The sequence below is a fragment of the Lampetra planeri genome, chromosome 3 (genome assembly GCF_965212315.1).
Source record: "Lampetra planeri chromosome 3, kcLamPlan1.2.h2, whole genome shotgun sequence".
Lineage (NCBI taxonomy): Eukaryota > Metazoa > Chordata > Hyperoartia > Petromyzontiformes > Petromyzontidae > Lampetra > Lampetra planeri.
In genome coordinates this window covers 22,223,035-22,242,961 of record NC_136109.1, presented here as the reverse complement: position 1 = coordinate 22,242,961, position 19,927 = coordinate 22,223,035, and the positions used below count along the sequence as shown (strand labels likewise).

General features: G+C 41.7%; 1 protein-coding gene across 3 annotated transcripts in view; it reads right to left on the bottom strand.

The window, feature by feature from the left end:
- Nucleotides 1–19,927, bottom strand: part of BNC2 (basonuclin zinc finger protein 2) — an 85,195-nt gene that overhangs the window by 46,774 nt on the left and 18,494 nt on the right. The window contains exon 1 of one of the 3 annotated variants that reach the window (XM_078623815.1): nt 16,231–16,437. The exons of the other annotated variants lie outside the window; for them this stretch is intronic. The gene's annotated coding sequence lies outside the window, so the exon portion shown is untranslated. Of the gene's footprint in view, nt 1–16,230; nt 16,438–19,927 lie in introns of those variants that run through there. 3 annotated transcript variants of the gene reach the window in all.

The following is a 19,927-nucleotide window of genomic DNA, read 5'->3' as shown; positions in this document are numbered from 1 at the left end:
AAGATCAGGCACCCAAAAAGCGGATACTGTAATTGATTGTCCAAATAAAAAATTGATCAGAGGAGGCTCGTCAAGTACAGTTATTCAAAGCACGTTCCAATAAGTTTGTTCATCAAATTAGATGTCCGAGGCAAATAACTTTGGAATGTTAGATATTTCTGTATACATTCCATTTCATTGCAGGCTGCTTTAGTTAAATTAAACCTTCAGTGAGGAATTTTAAAAAAATATGCAGCTTAAATTACATAGAAATAATGACATACGATCGCATGTAAAAGGCAGAATGCAATTGTAAAAATGAACACCTTTGAAAATGTGGATTCTCTGGCATTTGAACTGTGACTTTGCGCTCCGTTCGGCGTCAATACTGGCTGGTTATTAAATAAAAAAACATTCACCACTCACTGTATTCGGGACTCCAGACCTAAAAATAAAAACACTAGATAGCGTTAATATGTTCCCAGGTACTCGTATTAATTGTTAATAGTATAGCCAATAGCAGATGCAGTTTCCCCAACTTGTCGTGCAGAAAAAAACACACTAAAAGGGATCGACCATGAAATATTAAACCAACGGTAAGGTTTTCCGTTCAATCCGCAGTAGCTGCATTTCGAAGAGCACAAACTTTAAGAATACGAAATTAACGCACGGGCTAGCCCTAGTAAATGACTACATTGTTTTACATGCCAAAGCAAATTAGAAATTTGGCATCTGGGAAGATTAACGTGTCATTGCCTATATAACTACAATGTCAACCTAAAGATATCGTGCGCCAGACAGGAGGAGGAGGTTTGGCTTTGCTGGATGGATTCCAGGCAATACAGCGGCGGCGTTAGCGCACAGCGGTGCCAGGTGGAATCCGAATGGAAATATCACCGCTACCCAAGACACCGCAACACCGGCGTCTGCCCGGTGACAGGGGCACCGTGGCGGCGACACTGACATTTTGTACGACAAGCCAAGAATCAATAGCAAGAATCATGACCACATTAGCAGCAGCACTTAGGGCCTGTCACGGGACATGACTGTCAGCTTGTTATTCCCGGCAAAAAAACACAGCGTGGTTGTCCGATATCGTCACGTCACATCAAGCCACGAGCAACCACTGCGGCGTGTGCACCGCCAATGTGCTGAAAAGCCTGCCAGGGACACAGAGTCTGAGGCAGGTCTGCTCACGCAAAGCCACGGCTGTGTGCTTTTGCATCTGTTCCCAATTATGCACTTAAAACCAAGCTTTTATCCAAGATATATATCAAAATTATATATGAAAAAGAAACATTTTTTTGTTACGTATTATGTTCAGATTAGTTATTTTGCTATTTGTTATACTTTTTAACTCAATAATATAGTGGGTGTGGTGTGTTTTTTTTTTTCAGTTCGGTGAGCTAAATAGTTTCTGGTATTTCCTCGTATGAGGCTCAATTAGGTGTTATATTTTTTGAAAAGCCCTGAATCTACGAAATTCTCTCAATCATAAGTGTTTCGCATCACGATCCATATATTTTGAGAGGAAAAAAGAGCGTTGCAAAAGGAATACGTACGTCGCGTGAATGAATGGACATTTTCTTATATATATAAAAAAACAATTATAAATTGTGAAAATTTGTATAATTGCGTGCATGCTAAAAATTCACACGCAGAAAGTGAAATGGCGTTGTTGCTCAAGCGAGTGTGGGACGGCGTTCATCACCGTTGGCAGCCCCGAGGCAATGCTGGAAATTCCACGTTCGCGTGAAAAAGACCAACGATTGACTTCTCCTAAAAAGTAGTGCTCATTTTAATTGACCCCCAAAGACACGATGAGGCCGAGTCGATCAAATATACTAGCAGCAGACAGATTTGGGGGTGGTGATAACGTGGTGAGTTTATCGCAAGGGAATATTCCCATTTGTTGTTGTGCAGTTTCATTTTTATTCTTGTATTTATCTTAGCAACCCAGGTCTCTCGTTTGAAACCAACGGTGCGGTTTGAAAACCTTTTGAAAGAGGAGACCTGTCGTGTCTACATGCTCTCTTTCACCTGGTTGAAAATAAAGGATATGACAGACTCCCCGAATCAAGCACTTATGTGTTCAAGTGAATTAACCGACAAAAACATGACCATCCAAAAACGATCGACTGGTGCTCTTAAAATAAATAACGGTGGTTTTAGAATTACTTTTATACAAAGGAGCAATGAAATGTGCGACAGAAAACGAAGGCACAAACAGGGATTTTTCTAAATGAATAAAAAGCATATTCTTAGGTTTTTTTGGTAAAGTCACGTAAAAAACCTAAGCATATGATTCCTTGCAGTCACGAAAGCTTCAAATCTAGAATGAAAAGCATGAAGGGAAAGTAACTTTCGGGCAAAGAATCTGCTTAATCTGCAAAGATTTGTATTTTATTCCATTGTTGTTGCAATTACATTGCCCGTTTTTTCCCCCTATTACACCTCAAAATTTATTGCAGGAAAGCTATCATCTATTCAAATTGCAGAATAAGAAAAACAAAATCCTAATTACGTGAAACATGGTATGCCCAAGTTCACACTTCATACCTCGCCAGGTTTCCTGACAGCTTATTGGCACACCCGCAGAAAGTCACACCTCGAGCGCGTCATCTTAGTGACGGATTACGCTAAAACGACATTCCCCACTCTGCGCCTCTCTCCTCCATTACCGGCCCCCAGAAGAGTCCGTAGCTACGCGTCTGGCCATTACAACGCCGGCTTGGGTGATGCATTATTAAGAGCAGAACACCTTTACACACCGCATTCATCTTAATTTTCCCTGACATGAAAAATTGATGAAGTGAACACGTTTTCTGCAACTTGGTGCAATACAGAGGAAGGCTTCTCTGTGCCACATTGTACCTTCGGGCAAATATGAGGTGAACTCTGCCCAAAAAAATGCCTAAAATCAAAAAGAGCGTCCGTGCAACGTATTTGTGGGAATACGTTCGCTGGCAGCAGGGAGCAGGAAAGCCACCGGAAAACCCAGAATGCATCTCTCTCTCACCTGGACACTATGGTGAAACCAGGCTCCTGTTTATAATGCCCGCACTTGAAAAATTTGTCTCGTTCTCAAAAAATTAAACCGCAATACGAACATGCTCTTAATTCAATGGCACTTCGTACTGCATTGAAACACACAGTATTGTAATTGCGCAGCATATGGAAGCAGGTGGGTTAAGAAAAAAATCTGCTGCTGCTAGTTTACTGTGGAACATGAGGGATGGAGAGAACTTTAACTCTCCTGTCTTAGGGCACCTGGCACGCTGTCATCAAGGGGTAAAAATAAAGGTTAATTAAGACAATTAACTCGCTCGCTCAAACGTTCATTAATTTCAGAGTGTGTTAATATGTGCATTAACACGAGCTTTGCTTATTTGCCCAGGCAAGTCAAAATGGAGTAGATTTATGGTCTTGTCTCTGATTTAAAAGTCATTAAAAGAAACCAGTGTCAAGACACATTGTTTTAAATGAGTTAATATGTTAAACATGCCACCATGTGATATATACGGTCTGTCGAAATATAATTGAATGTGCTTCATCTTACCTATATATGCATGTAATAGATGGGGAAACACCCCTCAATTGAGTATATGAGCTACAACTTGTTTTCTATTGCATTATGAATAAAAACTGGCTTATTGGTCCCAGTATAACTTGGAGAGCACCACAGGAACAACACCTTTTAAATGCCAACATTGTTTAATAGTTCATTGTTTTTATTATCATCAGCCATGGTCAATCCACTGCTGGATGAGGGCATTCACAAGCTGTCGCCACCTCTCACGATCCTGCGATATAATGACCCGTATATATTATAATATATATTATAATATATATTATAATATATATTATAATATATATTATAATATATATTATTATATATATTATAATATATTATAATATATATTATAATATATATTATTATATATATTATAATATATATTATAATATATATTATTATATATATATTATATATATTATAATATATATTATTATATATATTATAATATATATTATATATAACAACCCACCTCGCACCTGCACATGAACCGATTGCATCGCTCCATCTCCATCGGTGGTTGTCATCTCGAATGAAGAATTTAATTGAAATAAGATCAAAGAATAATCGAGACAATATTTGAAATATGGAGATCAGAAAAATACTTTTTTTTTTATCTGGAGGAAAAAAACGATACGGCTATGAATAAAAAAAGACCATTTGGGGTCAAATGCTGACCTGGCATTGACTTGAGCAGCCATAAGAGGGCAGGTACAAAAACATTAACCACCCAGCTGCTTTGAATACAGCCCACTGCACAGCTGCTTTCCAGTAATGATTCGGCAGTGGACAGACAAATGCTGTGCTTTGGCCAACAATCATCTGTAGCTCGGAGAGAAAAATGTCTCGATTGCAATGGCTCACCTGTACAAAACGTTTCAGACATATCTATACGAAATCATTAAGCAAATGAGCACTTTCCTGTAATTCAATCCTTAAACATTAAACCCATAAATTAAATATTTAAAGTACATTTATCAAAATTTTTGACATTCAGCCAATTTTTTTTCTCCCCTCACACATTTCCCAAGCCACTAAAAAAGCTCAAAAAGACAGGATCAAACATGTTTAAGCTATTATTATTATTATTGTGAGAAGTAGTGGATGATAACTCCTTCCCCCCCTCCTCGCCTCGCCATAATAAAATTTTTAACATTTCAACGAAGAAGTAATTTACATGAAGATATATAAATGTGCACGTGTCGGGCAAACTTTATTGAGTTCACTGATTAGCCTGACGAACACACTACCATCGTTTAGACTGGTTTACAACAATCATTTGGATTCGTTGCGTTGGTCATGGGTGGTTGTGTGACCATACTTCACAACGCCGGTCAGGGCGGCTTGGTGAAGAGAGTGGCCAAGAGACCGGTTCCGATATCACTCGCCTCCGATGTTAGCCGTGGCCAGCGATCAAACTGAAGTTCGCCGGGAACGTCACGTAACACATAAATCACTGCACTAATGCTCCACCCAGCACGACATTTTTACAAAATGTTAATATTTTATATATTATTCATACAATGTATTGTGTTAAATTAAAATTGGCAAAGCAGGACCATATAGCGCCAACCCAACACGACAAGAATATTTTTTTTACATTATTACATTTACTTTTTTTCTGAAATGTTTTGTTAATGATGTACATCTTGTGTATGTAGCAAAAAAAAACAACCACTTTCAACATGAAGCATCTTGTATTCATCTGCAAAGTTTAACGTGCAGGAGTAAAAAGTGTTATTTCCATATTTAAAAAAAAAATCACAAGACACTGGACATTTTGTGAGCCTGCTGCGTGTAAAGTTTAGAATGCTGTACTCAAGCTTTTATTAATAAAATCGCTCGAGCTGAAACTGCAAAAACAAAGAAAATCTGTAATCGCAATCAGGTTAAAACTGCTTGAAATTGCCACTTTCATCCCCACGACTGCAGAAAATCCAATACCCCAGATAGTAATGGATATCACTATCGAACTGCAGTGTCTTACAGTAGCCAGAATTGACCCATCGTAATTAATGTCATGCTGGAAGGTGAAGGTGTAAACCGGCGAGCATTTGTATCATGGCACAAATTATCCATATCTCAGCGGATGAAACCATTTGATGAGGCTCTGAGTGGCTGGCGATAAGGACAAACCATCTGTGGGATTAATGCGGGAAGGCGCTTTTAGTCACCAATCACGCCTCGTGCCCTTTTTAGAGCCCAGTTGCTGATAGTGAGACGGTCCCTTCTGAGAGCGAAATCAGCACTCTGTAACCAATCAATGACACTTAAAGTACACGGAAGCACAGGCGGGACTTGCCCAGTGTCAGGAGATTACAAGAATCTCAATTACGGCCCTTCACATTAGCAAGCAATAATATGCCGCTTTATAACTCATTCGTGTGCCCGCGACATTCACGAACACCCCAGGGTGGACAAATTCTTCCTAGAAGGGGGGGGGGGGGGAAAACCTGTTAAGTCGTTTTTACCCCTCAATGTGTACACAGAGAACCCCACGAAGTGTCTTGGTGGCTGCTCTGTCACGTTACGCTAATAGCAGTCATTTTACCCGCCACCACCACCCCCACCACCCCTTCCCCTTGTGAGCAGTGGGAATAGTCCCTAGTCACTTAGGCCAAATAAAGACTGCAGTTGTTCAATAAGTGACCTACCGTATTGGATTCCAGGGTACAGCTCCTAAATCAAATTCGTACGTTTTGGTTAATCTATTTTGAAAAACGTTTTTTTTTTCGCGACGCAAGGCCAACAGTCGTGATAAACTACAATACGTGTGTTTTGACATTGCACGGTGCCATTGCCCGATAAAATGTTGTTTTGCCGCGCGCTACTGCCGTTGCGTGCCTTATGCAAGAAAACGAGGTAAACTCTTCGTGAGATGCACCAATTAAAATGCAATAAATCTCTTACAAAAAGTTTCTGGAATCTCCACAGTCAGCACTTAATACTGTATTGCGCAAAAAAAAAGTGATTTAGTTTTTTTTTACAAACTAGATAATTGTCACAAATTGCCATTCACTAATGTGATAAAACCTCATTGAGTGTTGACTTAATTACGTATTTTCTCCTCGTTTTTTGTTTAGGCTTTTTTTTATGCCCCATCCCAAAAATTCTCTCGTCGGAGAGTTATAATCAGTACCCCACGGTGACCCCTGCCTATACCATCGGCCCAATTGTCCATCAGCCTGGCATCAGATTAACAGGCAGAGGGTCCATTTGCGTCTTGTCAGTGACATACAGTACCCTGGGCCCTCCATCCAATCAGCTCAGCCTGACACGTATTTGCTCATCCCAAGACCCTGAAGAGCGCCACAGGGGAAAAGAAGAAAAACCTAAATTAACACTTGACATTCAATATGGCCGGGGCATTAATTGGCCAGGCTTCCTGAGAAAGCAATTTTCTATTCCCAAACTGTTCACATGTCATGCGTGCTGAACAACTCTGGCCCTTTCCTCCGCACTCTCTAATGAGGGCTGACGAATTGCTGCGACGTGACAGGACTTTTTTTTTCCTCCGGAGCCGCTAGCCTCAGTCAATGTGGAGGACAGAGGAGGAGGTGGTGGTGGTGATGGCGGTGATGGGTGGGGTGGGGGAATGTGTATTAGAATGCAGAATAAAGAAATAAATATTCAACAGACCTAAATGTTTCTATGTTTCACGAACAGACCTGTAACGGTACAATAAAACATTCTTTAGTAAGGGCCCTCAAAACACCTTTACACGTAAACCATGCACAGCCATCTGCCTCATTCTGAGCCAGGCCTGCCGCTTCCGTGCGCATCTGTGATAACATAAGCAGCCTCAAGCAAAGTGTTGTGTCCATAAAACATCTCTTTCCTTTCCCTGTGTGAATATTACATCGCGCCCATAAATTCACGTGACGTAGCACCGATTATATAAACCTTGTTTGCAGCAAATAACATTAAAGTTAATGTAGGACATAAATTGCAATGTGCTGCATTTCTACAGGCACCTATGCGTATTCAGATAATTTATATAAACACAGCAGCTCAGCCTGTATTTCTCACACAACGTTTATAAGGTGGTTCTCGCAGACACCAGATTTATTTATTGTTCCATAACAGCTGGGCCCAAGTATACAATGCAAACAGTGTCTGCCAATGTAAAAAATACAGTTTGCTTCTCTCTCTGCCCGTGGCGATAACTTTGTAAAAACAAAAACATTGCATAAAAAGAACTCCACAGTGGCACTGCTATCTTAAGCAATCTATTAAGAGTTACCAATTCGCGTGTGCACACCCAAACCAATGATCTTTTAACAGCTGTTTTATTTACATATCATTTTAATGACAGTAGTTGCTACTTACACATGCGGAAATTCAACAGATACACGTGCTACTGGCACATTTTCTCGTGTTTAATAAATCTACACACTGCTATGTGGACTGTGCTTGGAATTTGGCTTTGCCTAAACGTTTCACAGAATATGTTTTCTCATTTATATGTTCGTGGCTATGACACTTGTTTTCTATTATTATTATCAGAAACTGCATACAAATGTCTGTGCATTAGATGACCATCAGACTAAAGAAATAATTCCCGTCCGAATAAAACACCAGCGAGATGCCGCTTGGAAAAGGAAAAAAAACGCACTCTACCAAAGGCACGCCGCGACTTTTTGTTTCACGAGTTAAATTTCACTTGCTCCACTCATTCTCATGAAACTGGAAGTCTCGGAAGCAATGCTGGGCCACGCAGAGGTCCACGGTCATCGCCAGATTCGCTCCATTGTCCGCCTTTTCCACGGTGGGGCGGGGAATGAGGGTTATTGTTTGAAAGGAGTACACCAGTGGGCCCTGCAGACTCTTGCTCCCAAGGTGCCTCTGGCCCATGTGAGCATTGCAAGGCACACCATCGCCTGGCCTGTTAGTCAAGGTCCACGGCTCCTCGAAAAGCTAGAAGCATTGCCTCCATGACATTTGACACCCTCCTAACAAATGCCATGTCAGTTGGGATATGTCACCACTCCCAGCCAGTCAAGGGGATATTTGGTTGCCAGATTTGTGGGCACTGTTGGGGGACAATTTTTCAAATCGTGTAACAGAGTAAATCAAGTTGTTCCCTCCCACTCCCACTCACCCTCCCGTCTGCCCCTTTTTCCAATGTAAAAATGTACATTATTGCACATGTGGTTTTAATATCACACCACGAACATTTCTCAGCATAATATATAAAGTATTTCATGACTAACCAAGGTGTGCTGCGATTTCCAAAATCGCCCAAAAAGCGTGGTTTTACTGATACTTGTCAGCATTCCTTTTATCACTGTTGATGATTCAAGCGACAGATGTATTATTGGTATTGACGTCCTATGTAAAGTCATATATATGTAGGCATGTACTGGCTCAACTTTTCAGAAGCATCCAAAGTCTGCTTTGGCACCACAAGTCTTGAATCAAATTTATAGACGTTTATTTTTATTTTGGAAAACCACAAGTTTAAATGCAAAGTTACAGTAACCATTGAAGACATGTTTTGCAAATTCATGCATCTGATATACTATAATAAACACAGGGATATTGTATATTGAAATGCTTGAATATTATACCTGGACATCAACATTGTGTACACACCATTAAATAATCATTTTCAGCGTCACGTGGGTTTACGTTATCTAAAAGGCATACACAAATTATGTTAATTCACTGCAGTGAGGTATGCATGTATGTTGAACTTCTTTTGCACCGTACGTAGCCAACCGTGCTAATCGGAGGTGCGGGGAAGGACAACAAAACTGACTGTCCGCTTCTCTGCGGAGGCAGAGCAATGGAATGGCTGTTGTGATTTTAGTGCTTGCTCAGCAAACTGTGGTAGGTGGTGGAGTGAGCTGGGTCGCTAACCCTGCCTTTTGCCTCGACCATGGCACCACTGACCCACGTGCCCTCCCCTACCATCTTGCTCTGCTCCAACCACCCCTCAACAAAAAAAAATCCACGAGCCCCTCCGACACCCCACTCCGACACAGCCTTCAGCCTTCAATTACATTCCAAGCAGATCAAAGCCAGCCCAGGGATGGCTCTGGGACCCACAGCGCCAAACGGCATCGCCAAAAAGCAACGTCTGCAACTCTGGGCAGAGTTACGGCTGGTCGCCAGCGTCTGCGCTCCGACTTTGGGAGAGCAGGCAGAGTTGCGACAAGGAAAAATTGCACAGGTAGACGCATAGCATGGCTGCAGAACGCCTGAGTCAGTGTTTGCAACGTTGGCTCAGTTTTAAACATCTATATTGTGCCTTAACTGGAGCGATTCAAGTCGCAGCACGTACGGACCAAACACATCTTTTGGAGAGTACATTCTGCACGGAGTGACTTGTGGCTGCGTCAAAGTTGCACGCATAAATCTTTGCCAGGTCCAGGTGCGCAATGTTGACATCCAAGCGTTGATTCAATGGCTTTCTGTGTCGAATCACAGTCATTACATTTTGAGTTTTGTCCTCCTTGCACATTAATCGTTTGGATGCTCAAAATGCAGTTCACGGAATAACACGACCACCCAACTTTGTCGTCCTCACTAAGAGTGGGCAGGAGTGGTAGAGCTACCTGCCCAGGTGAATAATTACCTATTGCGGTGTGCCGTGAGAGTAAACGTGTGCCCTGCACGTGGTTTGACAAACTCTAAACATATTGAAGTCGTTAATTATGTTTTACTCAAAGAGAGACTGCACAAAGTTTAACGCAGTCAATTGCAAGTTTTACACTTTTGAACTTTATGTCATTCTATAAACAATTATGACTGTCATAATTTCCTATGATCGGTTAACAATGGAAGTAAAATATGCTAAAATGTAATAGCAGTTTATGTCCCACAAATAATTCTGTTGGTTTATTTAGCATACCCCAAAGGGCTATTTACATTGGACCATCTGCTTCTGTGGTGCTTTCTGAGGGTTTGGTAATGGACGAAGAACACACACCATATATACCAATCTGTAAAAAAACATAAAACAGGGAAAAATTAAGTTGTTAAAGCGATGTAATGTTAGCCTTTAATGCCATACAAACAATGTAATACAACATATGCGCTTGTAACTGTCAAATGTATGTTTAAGAGCGTTTAAATGAACATGATTGTAATGTAATACAGTTGAGAATAAGCGTTACGTAAATAAATATATTAAGCAAGCCTTGTGTCCTGAGGCCATTGATTTTCCCACTGTGAGACAATATAAACCTTGCCTGTTTAATAAACACTTATGAATCATATTGCACCGAGCCAAAGCTGGGCTCCAAAGTAGTCGGACACATTAAGGTGGTCATTATTTTTTTGGCACGTTGGACTGATAATCATTCAAATAACTAAAAAAAAAACTGATAGGTGACGACGTAGACGCTGCATTTCACACAATTCTGAAACCGATTTTACACCACCGCAAGATATCTACGCTCATACCGCTGTGCCTCCTCCTGTTGGTATTGTTTGAGAGAGAGAGAGTAAAAAAGAAAATGTATTTAATCGACTATAACTCTCAGTTGTCGCATACCACATTTGTCATGGAATTAGGGTTGGTGTCAGTAGTATACGTTAGATCACACTTCTAACGCTAATACCGTTTATTTATTGACATTACAGTGCGATGATATACACATATACAAAGCAATGTTTAAGAAAAGATATTGGTGGTGTAAGTAAAAACTAAAAACAGGACATGTTCTGTCACTGTCAGATTAAAAACTAAATCAGTTTAACACGCAGGCTTTCGCGACCAATGTCACCCATAAGCGGTCTTCGGGTTAGATCGTGTAAATATATAAACGTGTCGTTAAACCCGCCACCGCCCGACACGGCCAATTAGTAAGGTTTGTCACATAAACAGAACATGCCAATTCGTTACTAGTTCAACACACCGGTGTTGTAGAGTAGACCCACAACATTTACAATTCGAGTACGATTGTACATGTTGTGGGTTTACTAATACGTGACAAACCTTCCTAATTGGCAGTGTCGGGTGGTGGCGGATTTAACGACACATTTTTATATTCACACGATCTAACCCAAAAACCTTCATTATGAAAAACTAAACGGTGAAATCTCACGCGACAGCCCTCCGTCAGTAAAAACATGCGATCACGAACGGACATCATTTATTGTGAAAAATCTCTGAAGGAGAAACCATGTAAATATAAAAACATGTGTTTGCTTACATTTAACAGAGCTTTGTTATGCCTATAAATAATATATATGACGGTAGAGATGCATTCATCTGGATGGGTGGTACTGCGACTTAAGTCCTTGACCCACGATCAAAAAAGGAGTTAAAAAATGCCCAGTCAAGATCCAACGCAGCCTATCATCTGCATCATGGGTCAGATAAAGGAGCACCATATTGTGCTCACTTAAAACGCAAGTTTCCATAGTCAGTGCAGCAGAACCCCCTCGAAATGACTACTCCTGTTAACGACTAATCGCTTAACGACGGACCTGCATAAAGCCCAATGTTAAGTGTATAGTGTAGCGTATAGTAGTGTAGTGTATAGTAGTGTAGTGTATAGTGTAGTGTATAGTGTATAGTAGTGTAGTGTATAGTAGTGTAGTGTATAGTGTAGTGTATTATAGTGTAGTGTATAGTAGTGTAATGTATAGTGTAGTGTATAGTGTATAGTAGTGTAATGTATAGTAGTGTAATGTATAGTAGTGTAGTGTATAGTAGTGTAGTGTATAGTAGTGTAGTGTATAGTGTATAGTAGTGTATAGTAGTGTAGTGTATAGTGTATAGTAGTGTAGTGTATAGTAGTGTAGTGTATAGTAGTGTAGTGTATAGTGTAGTGTATAGTAGTGTAGAGCCTGCATAAAGCCCAATGTGTTCGCTTACCGACCATTTCCCTGTTAACTACGGTACAGTAAATAGTAATTAATGCATTGATTAGCCATGTTTATTTTAATATAATGTGTTTATAATGTTGTTAGTATCTTTGTGTATTAATACCCATCGTTTAAATATTATAACGTACGTTTTTGGGTGAAAGAGGGTAACTTACAATGCCATTGGAACGAATTAAGCCTTTAACATGTATTTCCTATACTCGCTTAACGACCAAATCGTTTAATGACTGGCTTCGTGGAACCAATTGCCGTCGTTAAGAGGGGGTTCGACTGTGTATGATCCATATTGGTTTTTGCGTCATGCAACGAGGTAGTTGATGTCAAGATTCTATTTTCTAGTGCACTGCCTGAACAAGCTCACATCACTTTGGGTGAGACGTCGCGTTACGTTTAGTCAAGAAAGTGTCAGAGTTGAATCAATACATTGGTGAGTGTAAATTATATCTTGGCAAATGTGAAGATCTCGCTGGGTGGTGGGAGGGTAGATGACAAGAATGTTGGCATAAAACCACCACACTGCCCAATCCAAAAACGAGTATGGATCACGTTGTGCTAAGTTCCGGCCTAATTTTACTATGGAGATGCCGTCATCTGTCATACAAATGTGGAATTTCCGTCACTGGCTCAGTGTCACCGTCAAAGGTAACCACGTCACCACACCTGCGTCAGCAAAGAGGCACGCGTAGTTTGACCTCGGGAAAACAAAAATGTAGAAAATGAATTGTATCAATTACGAGCAGCAATAAAAACGTAAAAGAATGTATGAAAAACAAAACAAGGCATGCCAATGTGCGGTATACCTACATAGCAATGTATAAACAACATGCCCTGTGTGGAACCTGTGTGGCATTGGGCAAGTCGGGAGAGCTGCTGATTTTCCTTTTTGGTGAATCGCATCAAAAACCTTTGGACAGAAGAACCCACACACGCAACCCAATTCCCAGAAATGAGCCCAAGAAAGACCAACGACTTTTGTAAACGTTGTGTTTTCTGAATCAGATTTCACAACATCGTGAACAAAAAATTCTCACGCGTGCACAAAATCATCCAATCTGGCAGCCTTGCAAGTAGGACACGCATTGGATCTACAGTTTCACAACTGGAATGTGGTTGTCCAAAAGTTTACATTGGAAGAAAAAAGCCCATTTTTTATCTTCACTTGGTATACTCCCAGAAATACAGGAGAAGCAAGTGTAAGACCATTAGTATGTGAACTATAATGTCAGAATGGCACATGACAGTAACCAAAGAGACTCATCACCTTCATCGACAGCCACTGCTGAATGAAAGACACTGCATGTCATCACCATTCCTTTACGGTCATGTGATGCCATAATCCACCTCGCTCTGACACATTAGCCAATCCCATTGTTCCATCTGCATGGTGGCCCATCCTCCCAGGTGAGTTCCCTCTTTCGTCTGCCATTCCATCACCAGTCTTGTCCACTGGAGCCGTCATCCTATTTAGCAATGTGCCCTGCCCTCAGCTCACATAGAGGGATCAAAATTCACCATTACATTGTGGCTGTGATTTATCTGTGTTCCGTGTTAAAAAAATGTACTAAAATAAAAAGAGCATTGCATTCAGAAGACGTTTATCAAAATCATTTAAGCGTGTAGAAAAGGGGTAATGAAACAGCGTATTTTCAAGCGCAGCTTAAAAACACTACACTGTGTTTATCTGCATAGCACGGTGATAGTGGCCACATGCAAGCTCGTAAATACTGCATCGAAACGAGACGAATGGTCACGGAAATTAATTTTGAAACAAAGTGACCCAATACAACTACAATGTCACAATGTGTGGCACCGCTTTCGATGTCACGTATTTATCCTAATAATGCCTTCCAATTATTAGCACAAACACGGACAATGATTTTTTTCTAAATAGGCACGCGTTATACGCTTGTGCGGACAGCGCACTGTACAATTTTTGCTGATAAGGCAGCAAGGACGAGCAAGCGTGGCGATAGACGCATTTTCATAAACAGTGTACTCTTTTACAAAGAGAGTTAATTGCAATTAGCCCCAGTTATTGCTTTCAATTGACAAAATTACCTTCATCAGTGCGCACTGCGGTAGACAAAACCCTTTTTGTCACATATTAACAAGCAACACAATAACATTTCATAAATTAGTTTTTTTTTATACAATCAAAATGCAAAGTGATGTTAAAAATCTCTTTTTTTATAGCATGACCACCTTTGCTTGGTATTTAACCAAACAAATGATCGAGTCTTTAAAAATACCTGTTGTTACCTTTTGTTTATATTAGGAAACTGAATATTATTTGGAGTATATAATTTTTAACGGTCACATTGAACAAAAATAAGCATCGTGATTTTCTTTACAATTGAGGCTATTCAGCGATAATGTTTCCACAGTTCTAGAACAATGCAAAAGTTGGAAATAAATAGCTTTTGAGAAACATACTCACTACTAAAAATGAAACAAGACTCATCTTTAGCCCATTTCTGGACATATGGGAACAAAACCTGTGCGGCAAGCTTTCACATTGCCATTAAATGCCACCACAGATTCACTCGAATGGGTTTCAGAGTTAGCTCTGTGGTATCCGTTTCCGCGTGCTGTTCTCGAACGCGAAGGGGTTGCACTGCTCTGCGAGAGATTTGAACGGGTTCTTCAACTAATGCCGCGACGCCGAGAGCACAATCAGGCTAAACACATGGCGAAACATTACAATGTAGATATTAATCTCTTCCAATTCCACCATCGGAAGAAAAAAAACCAAAACGTTTACAGACAACACTTGAAAACTTCCCGTTCGTGGGGTGAAGCAGAAGAGAGAGAAAAAAACCCCCCAACAACCTAACTGACTTATGAAGACAAATTTAACCCGCACATAATTTACACCGCCTTAAGAAAGCTACAATGGAGAAACAACTACCCCCCCCCACCCCCTCCTATTTTGGAAGCCGCCAGTAAAAAGCGATTTGCTGCGAGCGCCCGATGGTAAATTTTGCTCAGATTACGAACAGCCCAGAGCAGGCCCCAGCGTGGAGCCCTCTGCCAAGGGGGCCCCACCCAGCACACACTAACCACTGTAACAGAAACCAGAGCCCAACAGCAATAACACTTCACCGTCCGCCTAGTGCTAATCTCGCTGAAGGATAATCAGGGAGAGAGGCTGGTACGGTTGAGGACAGAATTCACCCCCACCCACCCAAACACCCCCCCCCCGCACTCTCTCAAAACGCATAGGGAGACCAAACTTGGCTTCCACTCGCCTCATTTTTGACACGGGTCCAAAGGAAGTTTAGATGCACGCGTGCACACAGGCCATAGGAAAACTTATAATAGCTCGAGATCTTTAGAAATACGGGCGGACAAAGTGACATGAGCAGCCAAAGGATTACCCGTTAATGATTTGCTTGGAGTTTGATAGATTAAAAATAAAGTTGTGTCCAAGATCCCCGTTCAAACAAACCCGACGAGAACTTCATGAAGCAGGTCCATTCTCACACCTTCTCCTTTAATAAAAGTGACACTCCACTAACATTACCATTGTATAGGCAATATATGATATAAAATTGAAAGATAGAATAAAAAAGGAACTACGTTTAATAACTGAACTACAAATATTAGACACCATACACACTCTTTCGGTGACAAACAGATAACCACGCTACATATGCCGTGAACAAAATGGTCCAAGGCATTTCAATTTAGAACATCTCACAACTAATATTCTGTCGCATCCATATCGACTTGGCATGCCACACACGATCAAGATTCTTCCAAAGCAACGCAAATATTCAGCATCGAACTGAACACGCGTACACAATTGTTCAGTGATCGCACACACAGTTACTTACCTGTTGTGACATTCCGGGGAGAGGAGGCTGCTCCCCTCCGCTGTCTGTGGAAAAGCCCCCTTCTCTTCCCAAGGAGACAACTGTGCTCATTGGTGGTGGCTGACACCGCCTTTTCGTTTTCGCCCTCGCGGAGTTTCCCTTTGGAAATTCACTGCAATATCCCAGCAGGGAAAAAAAGTCCCCCTTCTCTTTCCTTCTCTCTCTCTCTCTCCCTGTCTTTATCCCCCCCCACCTCTCCCTTTCTCTCCCCTTCTCTAGTGTTCGCCTGCTGCCTAGCCTGTAGCTTCTGTGAACGACTCCCTCAAGGCTGAACTGAAAGGTGAGCCTCATCACACGCCCAGCCCGACAAGACGTTCACTTATGCAAAAGAGGGCAGTCCTGGACATGCTCAGTAGGCATGTAATTCCCAATGGACAATCGAGTGCCACTGCTGTCCTAACAGCGAAGCTCAATGAGACGCTTGTGTGTCGCATTGTCTGCCTAATGCACACACAACTCTATAGGGGAGAGTGCGATGCGGGGAGGGGTTGGGCAGGAAAATAACAATATTTTTTTCTGCTGACTGTATTGGTCACGGCTATCAAATACTGCACATTAGTTTAATGTATATTATTTGTCCAGTGCCTGGTACTGTAAAAGCAGTTTCTGTGCGACAAAAATCAACTTTCAGTTGCCGCATTCGATAGATAATTCGAAAAGACCTCTTTTGCGCATCTCTTTTTTTTGGCGCGCTCTGGTTTTCATATATTCACTAAAATGAGAAAAAGACAAACACAGCCATGTTCTGAACTCCCAGGGTGATCTCTTGGCCACAGGCTCGAGTGCAAGCTGGCTGAATCATTGTCTGGAAACGACACGCAAGAGCCTGCTTGAATCGATACCGCGCACAAGACATTTTCCATGTCTCGTCGCCTCCCACTCTCCACGGTTCCCTCCTGCGCAGTGCACAGAACAGTTAGCCCCAGCTCTGAGCCCCTCTTGGCTGGCCGGCTGCCTGACCCACGCTCTCACCGAGTTCAGGATGCAGAGTGAGACAATGCCCACGAGAATGTCTGTCATTTGACTCTCGTCTCTACCCGGCCAAATCCCAGTCCGCCAGTTTCCACAAATTCCATCCCGCCACTGCCTGTAACCATGAGTTGGAAGAGCCAGGACAACAGAGATGGTTTCATTTCAGTTGGCAGAAAATAAATTGTTTTTTTGTGCTTTTAAAATATATATAGTTAACTTAAATGATTTTTTTTTACAAGCCAAGCAAGTCCTGGAAGAAAGCAGCAACGTCAAAGCCAATATAATTAACTTGAGCTCAGGCAGGGATCAATTATGGGACAAGAAAGTGATAGGCTAATCAATGAAAGATAATCAGCTACATAATCAGCATTGCTACTCATTACAACAGGAGCCGTGGATTTGGCTTGATACACCACTCAAACATCTACACATTGTGTAAAAAATGCGAATTAATATGACCGCCTAAATAAAAAGACTTTATCTTCGAAGCAAATATTTTAATTCAAGGACACCTAATTCATCTTGCAGACACGAACCCGGTGGCAACTCGAGCACCGATGACGACCGAGACGCCACATTTCTGAAACCGCAGGACACCACGATATGATATTAAACAGTTTTGTTTTTAAAGTACAAAATGGTACGATATTGCTAAAATAAAACTAAACAGACATCCACATTGCAATTTTAGTAATTTCCCTTGCCAATGGACAGCTTAATGTAATGTGAATATTTACTCCGACAATTATTATTCAAATTTTTGTATACGTGTCTGTGTCTGTATGTATAATATGGGGCAGCAATGGCGTAGTTGTTCGCACATTCTGTTATGAATCCAAGTGATATTAGATTGACTCAGGGCCACGGCTAACATAAGTGGCTTAGTGATACTACAACCGGTTGTGAGGTCTCCCTGAACGACACCAACCCGCACTGATCAATGTGGGGTGATGGTATGGTCAATTCAACCTCCTTGGCTAAGACAGTGCAAAAAAGAAGCCTTCATCCAGCAGTGGACTGACAAAGGGCTGTAAATAATTATGCTAGTTAAATATAGATAATACGCGACATATGTAACTAAATACGATACTGCATTTGAAAATAAACTTTTAAACGAAGCAATCAATGACCGTCAAGTTGAACACATGTAATACATTTCCAAAATTGTGAGCGTGAAGAAGAAAACAGCATTAAACTAGCACTAATGTGGCAGCCCTCAGATCAATGTGGGGATCAGTCGGGTGACAGATTGCAGATGGACATGATGGAACAACTTCAGGTACAAGGGTGCCCTCTGCTCCCTCGGCAGAGTGCGCAGTGTCAAAGGCCTTGTACTCGGGGGGGAGGGGGGGCAAGCCACGGTTTCAACGAGTCAGCGACCCACACACACACCGCACACCACACAAAGGCTCAAGGCTGTCACGAGGCCACCATGGGATCAGATGGACACTTTCCAGAGCCGGCCTGGATTTCCCGCCCTCTGACCAGCCAGAGTGGCAGGTCATGCCACCCCAATGGTGCCCCTTCACCTTTCCCCCCGCTGCACGACCCACGGGCAGGACTGCTGGAAGCGGCTCGACGCAACGCAGCCATCGCATCCACCAGACGACGCTCCGCTTCTCGCACGAAAGCAACAAGGGGGGGGGGGGGGAGTATCCCATCTCCCTCACCGCTGACTACTTTCACTCCATCTGATTACACCACATAGACCATAAAGAGACCACAAGGTCTGCTTATGCGATTCTCTTGAGATATACGAATGAGTACTATTGAAATTGCTCAGCAGGCACTTAACAAAAAAAAACTGGTATATCTTGCATAAAAAGTGAGCCATTAGCAGAATAGCATTGCTGGGTTCTTTGTAAAAAAAAATACTGAAAGGTTTTCTCAAGTGGACGATGTCTCTTCCAGGCGTGATAAGTCATTATAATTGCTCAACCTTATCGCTGCATTTTTATATATTTATTGTACAGGTGCGTTAAAATACTTCGCATTATAAGGCCCATCATACTAAAAATCCAACCTTCACAGCACATTCCGCAGCGTTAATTTAACATACTGCAACATAAACCAGGACAAAACATAAAGCAGACAGCAAGTAAAGATCCCAAGAGGCTTGAATTAATGATAATACACACAGCTCTATTGACCCATCGTCTTCAAATGGAAATACATTAATATGTATTGGTGATGTACTGTATGCGACATGGTATAACGCACCGAGGAAATAAATTTGTTTGCCTAACTAGAGGAGAGACGAACAAGTAAGGTAACATCTGGGACATGACTGCACAGTAATAACACCGGGTTTGACAGAGGCTAGAATGACACGGTACAATTATTTCACTGCAGTCCACCTGCGTAATTCTAGAATGTCACATTAAATTCGTAACACACATCCGCACAGATGTATGATGTGCGCTAACGCACGTTTAGTGCCGTGTTAACTTCGGATGTGAAACCAGAATTCAATACCGCATGTAAAACATTCATTTTGGAAATTACAGAACAATGTAATACGGGAGGGTATAGTCCACCCCCACCCTCCCGCGTTCTCCCAGATTGCTACCGTGCCGCTAGTGCAAGACACTAGTGCAAGACACTAGTGCAAGACATTCAGATGTGGAGGACTCTGTGATGAGTTGAAGCGGCAGCCTGCTTCGCAACCCTGTAAGTGTGACCTCGT